General features: G+C 42.4%; 1 non-coding gene across 1 annotated transcript; it reads right to left on the bottom strand.

The window, feature by feature from the left end:
- Positions 1–3575: 3575 nt before the first annotated feature.
- LOC117834011 (uncharacterized) lies at positions 3576–5195 on the bottom strand. Its single transcript, XR_011899000.1, has 3 exons — positions 4668–5195; positions 4127–4319; positions 3576–3908 (listed from the first exon to the last, which is right to left on the bottom strand). It is a non-coding gene; the product is annotated as an uncharacterized protein (transcript).
- Between the last annotated feature and the right edge of the window lie 5421 nt (positions 5196–10616).

The raw sequence follows: 10616 nt of genomic DNA on the forward strand, positions 1-10616 counted from the left end.
TCGCCCTTGACCCGCTCCGCCTTGTTGGGGAATACCCAGCCATCCCGATCAAGGGCGTCACCGGCGATGACGTAGTGCTCCCACGCGTAGGCCGACTCACTATTTCTGCCAAACTCCATGAAGCTAGGGAAGTGTAGCCTGCACAAAAGACCAAGGATGCCGTTGGGATGGCGTTTGTGATCACCCCCACTGATCGTCTTCCAACTCTTGCCCAAGTGATTAAGAGACATTATTAGATTCTATTGTAATTTTCAACATTTGAAACGAAAAATTAGTGATAACATTTAAAGGTACTTACCTTCTCCCAGAGGGTCGAATAACCGGGCTTCTCTCAAGAGGTATCGGTCGCCTCGGAGGGTTGAGGGACCTCGCAACCAGACACTCGTCGAACTACAGGAACCGGAACCCCTTGCCTCCTCCTCCACCTGGTCCTGCTCCTCCTCTACCTCCTCCTCGTCACCAGAGGCGTGCACGGAAGGTACCTCCTCCTCCTCAGATGACGACGAGGAAGCTACAGGCTCCGGTGGCCTCGCTCGAGCCCTGCCTCAAGCCCTGCCTCCACCCACAACCCCTGCCTCCATCGTTCCCTCGACCACTGCCCCACCCTTCCCTTGACCCCTCCCTGACTCCTGAGCTGCATTGGACAACCCTGAAACTGTTGCCTTAAATTTACCATAAAGAAAATCGACCCTCCTGGTACCTCCCACCATTGTCCAATCACCTGCAATTAAAAAGAGTAAACCAATTAGTGCAGATAAACAAATCATACTTAGAAAGAGATGCAAAATAAACAAACCATACTTCAAAAATAACATGGTACGACAAATAATAAATCAATTAGTATGGATCATACATGTATTGGAAGCAATCATCATGATCAGGATTAGCTGGATCATAAGTCTCATCATCACTATCACGTGTTTCGATATAATCATGCCCGTGCTTCGAAGGTGGAATGTCGTCATCACTGTCATTGCCTAAATGTAATCGCTGAAGTAAGTCTAAGTCCTTCACATTCTGAACCTCGTCTCCAGCGTCCACATCAGCAACCCTTTCATTGTCTATTTCCATTCCAATCACTTCGGTTAAGTCTATCTCAAAACTCCCTTAGAGACCATCTTCTTGGGAGAACTCTCCGTCATATGTGTTGGGGTGTATGTTGTAATCTTCATTGTTTGGTACAGGTAGTTTATCGTGTTGCAATACTTTGTACACAACATCTCAACCCTTAAGACGGTCATTGGTTTGACATGGGTTTGAGAGATAATAAACTTGCATGGCATGTTGAGCCACAATATAGACATCGTCTCCTAGTAAGACGGATGATTGTCAAATTTTGCCTAGGCCAAGATTAGGGGTCCATCTCACTACATCTGGACCAAACCAATGGCATTTGAATATGACAGGATTAAGAGGTTTGCAACCATGAAACATGAGTTCGTATATTTCTTCAATTCTTCCATAGTATTCAACCCCATCAAAGCCTGGCGTAAAAACTCTGGTATTTGTGGCTCTTCGATTGGGCCGGCTCTGCTCGTGGCTTGTTGTGTGAAAGCGATACCCATTCATGTCATAACCGGTAAATGACCTGACCCGGTAGGCACTCATAGACGCATCGGTTTGGCCCTCCAAGTTCAAGCAGGGTAGTTCATTATATTATTCACTCGGCATCGATAAATACGAGCTGAATTGGACTATACCTTCTATTTGAACCATGAAATGAAATCGAGAATTCCATTTCCGACACCCTCTCTGAGAAGGGTCTCAGCTTGCTGCGGGGTAGGTTCCCTTGATTCACGCCAGAATTGACGATGAAATTTCCTGTACCAATGAGAAACATGGGAGTTGGACACAGAATAGTGACTACTTGAGAACAAGTTTGTTGAGAACTTACAGCATGTACGGCTCCACTTCGGATAGGTTGGTCAACACATATAGCGTGATTGGTAGTATTCTCGGATTTTTCCTACACAGACTCGCAGATGTTAATGACGCAATGTGTTGTTTGGGGCCATGCATGAAATATATTCTTGTCCTCGTGCATCTAACCCATATGGTAAGATTCAAACATGGATCCATACATATAGTACAACGTAGCGTAGATCCATAGGTAGGATTATATGCATAAACCCTTGCTACAAAAACCAAGTATTATTTGACGTGCATAAGAAATAGAAAAGGTGCTTGTACATGGACACCCCTTAGCTTGAAAGAACACTGAAGACGCTGCAGGTACACTAGATCACAAAGCAGTGGCTGACGGTAGTAAACAACACTACTGAAAGTTTCCACTTGGGCAACTTATTTCCTTCAAATTATTAACTTAACGGGTACTTGAGAGAAACTTCCTGTGCACTGAGAAATTTCCTTGAAATTATTAGCTAAGTCTACACCTAACCGAAGGGCTTGATGATTTTTTACCACCAAGTCTTCACGGAGAAGCACGAATCATGAGGTTCTTAAAAATAAAAGAACTGGTCATATGTATGAGATACAAAATTAAATGTGTGAGCAGACAAATGACCAAACAACTAAAATGAACTTCGATCGAGGTGGGTTGTCGGATCTAGCAACATTAATTACTCATGTATACTCCATTGTTGCAGTATGTATGCTACATGTACATGTGTATGCGCGCACTGTATGTTTGTACTTTATAGATGTATCATTATAAGGGTTAGGATGTTACACATGCATCCTTACCAGTGAATAAATACTCGATCTTTGTACAATGGATGTCCAACTTATGAAAATATGATCTATATATCCAGGTCATACGTGTCGTCCGACTAATTCCACCACTACAGAACATGTTATCTGTGTTGGCCAAAAGCGCACCAGCACGGAAAATAGTTGTGTTAATGGTAAGTATTTTTAACTGAAGGTTAATTATACACAGAAGTGAAGTATATGTATACACAAAGAAAAAGTATGGAAATTCATTCACTTTAGAGTACAATTTCCCGTTGTGGGGCCTCTGAATCAGGTGGCCTCGAGAGGCCTCCGGACAATAAGAGAAATTTCAATTTCAAGTAGTGTTGAAGGGAGGCATACAATGCTGCAACCTAGCTATCACAGCATGTTGAGAAATGTGGTACCCAATAATGCATCTTTTAAAGAAAAGGTGGTTCTGCCATACGACTAGGGCTATAGTTGGGAATTTAAGTTCCGCCACCACACAAATATGCCCATGTATTGGTCCGAGCTTACGGGTCATCATTCCGACCACTGGCGGACAGTGGCATCCCACCAGCTCGTCGTGCCGCCCACTCAACTCACACACGGCGCCGGGATGTTCTGGTTCTCGACAAAGAATATGAACAAGGGTGCTGCTACACCTGCCAGCGACCTAGAAGGGTCTTCTATGACCTGACGATGATAAGTCGTGCGCGTGATTGGTACTATTCTCGGATTTTTCCTACACACTAACTCGCAGGTGTTAATGACGCAATGTGTTATTTGGGGCCAGTATAATATATTATCAACAAAATGGAATCCATGAAATATATTCTTGTCCTCGTGTATCTCACACATATGGTAATATTCAAACATGGATCCATACACATAGTACAACGTAGCGTAGATCGATAGGTAGGATTATATGCATAAACCCAAGCTATAAACCACATATTATTTGACGTGCATAAGAAATAAAAAAGGTGTTTGTACATGGACACCCCTTAGCTTGAAATAACACAACACCGAAGACGCTACAGGTACACACTGGATCACAAAAGCAGTGGCTGACGGTAGTAAACAACACTACTGAAAGTTTCCACTTGGGCAACTTATCTCCTTCAAATTATTAACGTAACGGGTACTTAATTGAGAGAAACTTTCTGTGCACTGAGAGCACAATTTCACGTGACTCTTGTTTCATTTCAAATAGGCACAGGGCCACCATTAGCCTGTATACAACAAAGTAAAATCAAGGGTAATGTTAGATCATAAGAAGACAGAGTCGTTCTTTGTCAGTAGTCTAGACAAATTTAGTTTTACTGCTAGAGTCACTATAGCATACATTTTAATACTATATGGATTTACATAATAGATTGTACACAAACAGCCTAACGGGCGCTTACAATTTTATGATAGATGTAAGAGTCATGTTACGAGCTGTACTTACCACGGTTGAAGTTTCCCGAGTAAATATGTGAACGTCAAGCTCTCTTACAATATCAGTGATGTTACTTATTATGGTACTTGGGACTTCTTTGTATTTAATGTAGCCACGTGCATTATAAAAGGCTCCGGTGCCACCAATAATTGACCACTCACCATTAAGCATCCCTAGAACTTGAATTGTTGAACCTGCAAACCTGTTTAGAAATTGAACTATTTTATGCACATATAACTGTATAATATATAAAAACAATTTACATCCAGGACCACCCTAATGATCTGCACCTATTCAGGAGGGTGGACAACTCTCATTAAAGGCTTAACGTGTAAAACCAAGTTTTTAACAGCACGGACGAAATAGTTAGAGACCAGTTAGTCTGGTGTTGACATAATGGTTGTATCCAGTATGTGAGACCTATTGATATCATCAATTTCCATACACTGAATATTTTTAGCTCATTAAACCGAAACAATTCCACACAAAGCAAAACCGCCCTTCCCGACACATTGGCTGACCCTTGCATATGGAAAAAAAAGGATTTTACCTGCTGTCGTCCTGGAATACATAGATGTGAGAAATGTACCAATCCTTGCCGGTTTCACCTGTCAACAAATGGAAGCCTCTCGCACGCCCCGCAATATTTTGGTTGGGATCTGGTCCCCAGGTTAGCAACCAGTGGTCAGCAGCCCAACCTGGCCATGCTACTTCGTTAGGATTCGCACCCGAAGCAGGGAATTGGTGCGAGTACATGCGTAGGTGGGTCTCTTTCGATAGTGGACAATTATATGGACATGGATAACTTTCTCTGTGGGGGCCTTCGAAGGCCAGGACCGCTGGCAGCAAAAGGAAGCACAGAAAGATCAAGGAGTTGGAGAGAGTAGCCATGATTGTTCACCCCAGAGGCAAGAGGAAACTGGAGTAAGAGGACGGTATACAGATGTTGTGTTGGTTGTGTGCTGTGGGATACATGAGGGGTAGGGAGGTGGTATTTATAGAGGCAATGCAGTGGGAGACTTGAGGGGTACAGAAATTATACATAGTAAGCATGTCTCAGTTCCCTTAGCCACACAATACACCGATGAGAAAGATAACTACAGCGACCATCTGTTTTGTAGTTTCTCAAATGATTTCATTTTTAGAGTGGACATAGTCCATCCAATGGCCATCATGCCAGCATTTCTTCCCACGACTCTTAATTGCTTCTCAAATAGTGAAACTCCATCCCTCACTTTTTGAAGGACAGTGAATTATTGGATGTTTGTAGACTAAAACTCTGAGCTACATTTGAAGGATGCTTTGGTTAACAAATTCAAATTTAATAGTGATGATGAGCTATGTTGGTTGTCACATCCAATGTTTGGGCCTGGCAAACGGTCCATGCATTGTTATAGTATGATAAGTCCAAATTCTGAGGAATGGTTCTATGGTATTCATTGACTGTAAAAGGTGACGCACAATAGCCCATCACTATTAGATGTCATTAGTAACGCCACCGAGGATATGGGTGTTTTACATACTCCCTCTATGTTCTTACATGTTACATTTGCTTTATCCTAAGTCCAACCTTGGAAACTATGAATCAAAGGCACAAGATGCTAATTCAATGCATAAGGTTAGAGCTAGGATTATTTTGCAATTAAGCCCCCCACCCGCCTGCCAGTTTTCCAGATAGACTGTTCATGGTGATTCGCAAAAGTGGCACGCGGGTGGGGGGCTTAACTGCAAAATAAACCCACCTCTAACCCTGTCCATTGGATGGACATCTTGATTTCTTGATTCATAGTTTCCAAGGTTGCGCGGGGTAGATGGTTTCCACCGGATACGTAATATTGCACATGGATATCCTCATACCAAGTTGCCAACAATTGAAATACAGTAACAACGATTTAAAAATTTCCTACATGTGGTATGAGACACGTGCCTTGGGCATATGCTTGGGAATGGGAAGCTGTACATACATAATTTATCCTCAAACTAAAGACAAATCTATGGCGGCAGGAGTCCAAGCTAAGGAAGATATATATGTTTATGACGGCTAGAATACAAGACAAAACATCTCTAATGTGGTCAATTATATTGCTTGTCCTGAACCCCACCGACACCAAGACTGTCAAGCCACCCTGTTGACGTTTTTTCTGGTCAACACACGAGTGGGCTAGATCGTGCGGTCGTCAAAATTCTCCTCGCTGGAGCTCCTGCTCCTGGCCGGTCAGACCGGTCCTCACAGAGGCACCGCGAAAAACCTAAGCTCACCACCCCGGGAGGGATCCCGTTGAGGATGGCGCGCCTAGGGTTGGTCTAAGATCAGCAGGCCACTCAGAACGTCCTCAACCACTGTCGAGGAAAGCAAAAGGGGTTGGAAAAGCTATAATTTGGGGATAAAAAGTAGGATAAATATTTTGATCGATTGGGTCATAGCTCTCAATGGGCTGGGATGCTTTATATTTATAGGGTGGGAGGCCTTTTCCCGCAAGAAAATCCTGTTACAACTCTTAATCTACCAGGACTCCTAAATTCTACTCGGATTAGGGCAGGGCGATGTTCTTCCACGAATCACACTGGCCATTCATCCTAAGGGCCATATTTGAAGATATCGGCCCTATTACATCAAGCATCATGCCATACACTTGGATAGTACTTCTTCAGGTACCTCCCATTAAGAGCTCTAGGCAACTAAAACGGAGCTATGTATATGGAATGCATGCCCAGAAAAAACGTTAAGGTCACAGCAGCTGGGGTAACACTTGCATGGAGCTGATCTTCGAGGAAAGCAGCACAAGCACAAGGATTTTTTTTTAAAAAAAGGAGCAACCAGAGGAAATAGAGGAAAACGAAGTACTGCGATGCACAAGCAATTGGCCAAGTCTGTCCGGCCTAAACATATTGGCTGCGCCCTTAAAACAACAAGGCTATGGCAGATTGAATTCGCTGCTGTGACTGATGGCAATCCCTCTTACCCTTTTCAGGTCTTACCCTTTTCAGGTAAGATCATAATGTACCAAGCTCACTAGTTAGTAGCCAGAGTCAGAGCCATATGACAATTGTGGTTGCACTGTTTTCCTGGGTGATTCTTCATGTTCCAATTAACAAATATGGTCATGTAAATTAAATCAACGTATGTACATGAACATAGAGTAAAAGAATAAATAACCATGTTGTTTATTTACCAACCTAGTTCAGTGAACTAAGCATCATCTTACCTCAAAACAGTGTGGCCAATTGTTGTCCTGAGATCTATTGACGACATACTGCCATCTAACCATAGGGTCTTACTAAATCCCATTCATTTTTTTTACCAAAAAAAAAAGTCATGTGAAGACTAGCATATTTCAGATCTACACCTAATGAGCAGCATCTAAACTAAGGGTCTGACATATTTTTCGTCCATGTGAACTTAAAAAAAGTTTCGATACCCTTGAAGATCGGCATCTTGAGGTCTATGTTTATTTATTGGCATCTAACCAATGGGTGTTACTAGTATGCAAACAAATATCCGTGAGATATAACATGCTTCAATGCGGTGGAAAGTGTAATGGTAACATAATTATGTTATTTGAGAAACTATACAGATGATTTTTTATGTTTGTTCCAAATAATGCAAAGTATATGATAAAATTATACTAGTGCACCTTTCTGTCCCTTGAAGATGGATTTTTTCCGGATAGATTATAGAGACTAAACAACTTAGTTGTCCCTAATTAATGTTATGGTCAGTTTGCATGAGAGGGGTTAGGAAACTGCATGCTATGTTCCTGCTCCAAATATTAGACATGCACAATTTATTACAAAATCCAGTGTAATTAGTGGCCAATTAATGGAACCAACAAAAAGGACAAAAGGATGCAATGCTGGCTCTGTGTCAAGGCAAACCAGTACTAGAATAAAGAATTGCCTCCTGATCGATCATTACGGTCTGTAATTATCGAAGCCTATATAATAGGACGCGATGCAAACATGGACCTACAATAATTTTTGTAATATTTATGTATCAGTAATTATAACAAACCATGAAACCAGCCAACTTATGATCCCATAAAAAATCGTTGTCCTGAGATCTATTCTTAACTACTAGCATCTAACCAAATAATCTTACTATCCCCGTTCATTTTTTTTAATAAAAATCCACGTGATCCATTTAAAGATCAGCATCTTGTAGATGTACACCTAATTAAAGGCATCTAATCAAACGTCTTACATATTTGTTATCCATGTCATCAACCTGCAAAAAGTTACGATCCACTTGAAGACCTGCACCTTAAGATTTAAACTTAATTGCTGGCGGCCGGTGGACTCAACTCGAATGGATAAAAATTTCAGGACCGGTCCTCCCTCCTTCACCGACGGTTTGTTAAATGAGGAACTATTGTTATATAAGTTGAGACATAGTCTCTACGAAAGTTAATACAAAGTCACAATAACCATATGTAATGCTTGTATATAAGTTGATACACAAACTCAACACGAGTTGATACAAGATCCACATAACATGACAACATTGTTGTATATAAGTTGCCCATAAGAGTTAATTTACTTCAAAACTTATAGAACATGGGTCTTGGCATCCCTTGCACAGGTGCCCTCGGCATCCCAAGTGTCCGTGGACGCACCCTCCACCTTCCTCTGCTACACCTGCGCCATCGGCTTCCGAGGCGCCCGTGGACACGCCCTCCACCTCGACACCTTCCGCTGCTCAAGCGTATTCTTCGCTACATTAAAGGCACCCTATCATCGGGGCCTCACATCAGTGTTGGCCCTTCTCAAACCTTGGCGGCCTACTCCGATGCAGACTAGGCTGCCTGCCCAGATTCTCGATGCTCCACCTCCGGCTACTGCGTCTACCTTGGTGACAATCTGATCTCTTGGTCTTCCAAGCGTCAAACTATGATTTCGCGCTCCAGTGAGTACCGTGCTATTGCTCATGTGGTGGCCGAATGCTGCTGGCTGCGCCAGTTACTATAGGAACTTCTTGTCCCATTGCTTCAGTGACGGTTGTCTACTGTGACAACTCAGTGGTGCCTATATGATACTGAACCCCGTCCATCACCACCGCACGAAGCACATTGAGATTGACATCCACTTTGTTCGTGAGAAGGTGGCTTTAGGGTAGGTCGTGTCCTCCATGTTCCGTCTTCTTGCCAGTCCGCGGACATCACGACCAAAGGACTCCCTGTACAGTTGTTCCACTGACTTTAGGTCCAGTCTATGCGTCCATGATCCTCCCACTTAGAATGCGGCCGGGTATTAGATGACTGTTTAGTTCTAGACAGCCAAGTTCTCTTTAGTTCTTGTGCCTTTGTATTCCAAGCCATATTGGCTATTTATATGAAAGGTCAACCTCATTCCATACCTCTTCACAAGGACAATCTCTCTCTCACGGATCTAGTGACATTAATTACTCATGTATACTCCATTGTTGCAGTATGTATGCTACATGTACATGTGTATGCGCGCACTGTATGTTTGTACTTTATAGATGTATCATTGTAAGGGTTAGGATGTTAGACATGCATCCTTACCTGTCAATAAATACTCTTTGTACAATGGATGTCCAACTTATAACACGTCTGGAAAATATAATCTATATATCCAGGTCATAGGTGTCGTCCGACCGATTCCACCACTACAGAACATGTTATCTGAGCTGGCTAAAAGCGCACCGCCACGGAAAACAGTTGTGTCAATCGTAAGTATTTTTAACTGAAGGTTAATTATACACAGAAGTAAAGTAAATGTGGAAGAATACACAAAGAACAAGTATGGAAATTCATTCACTTTAGAGTACGATTTCCCGTTGTGTGACTTCTGAATCAGGTGGCCTCAAGAGGCCTCGGGACAATAAGAGAAATTTCAATTTCAAGTAGTGTTGAAGGGAGCTGCATACAATGTCGCATCCTAGCTATCACAGCACGTTGAGAAAGGTGGTACCCAATAATGCATATTTTAAAGAAAAGGTGGTTCTGATCAAAATCCTTTGGATTAGTTCAAGGAGATCGATATCTGGAGCTGTTCTTGTGAGACCTTTTGATATTATCTCTGTACAATGAATATTGTTGGCCGAAATCATTAAACTGAAAACAATTCCACACATCGAAGAACCATGCGCCCTATGCACATATATTGGCTCACCCTTGCATAGTATGCTTCTAAAGTAACCGCATCTACCATAGTTAACATACAAAAAACTAACTACTAGACACACGTGGTCACCTAATCACAACAGGCCTTTGGGAAAATAATCAACACGTTCAATGCGATCTATTGCAAAGAGATCCAGATCTCTGTACTGCTCTTATTGCATCGGCTCGTGCTTGTTCATCCACTGCACGTGCCGTCTCCACAAGATGACACAAGGTGCGTGATGCACCAAGAATTGGCTGGACACCCAATGCAAATTATTTGATACATGCATCATACTTTGGGATCTAGTTTCTCGGGCCACACAAGAATTGCTGTGCCAGAGATGATCTACTTGTTGTTTTTTAAGAAAAAGGGT

The sequence above is a fragment of the Setaria viridis genome, chromosome 8, assembly GCF_005286985.2.
Source record: "Setaria viridis chromosome 8, Setaria_viridis_v4.0, whole genome shotgun sequence".
NCBI classification, from domain to species: domain Eukaryota; kingdom Viridiplantae; phylum Streptophyta; class Magnoliopsida; order Poales; family Poaceae; genus Setaria; species Setaria viridis.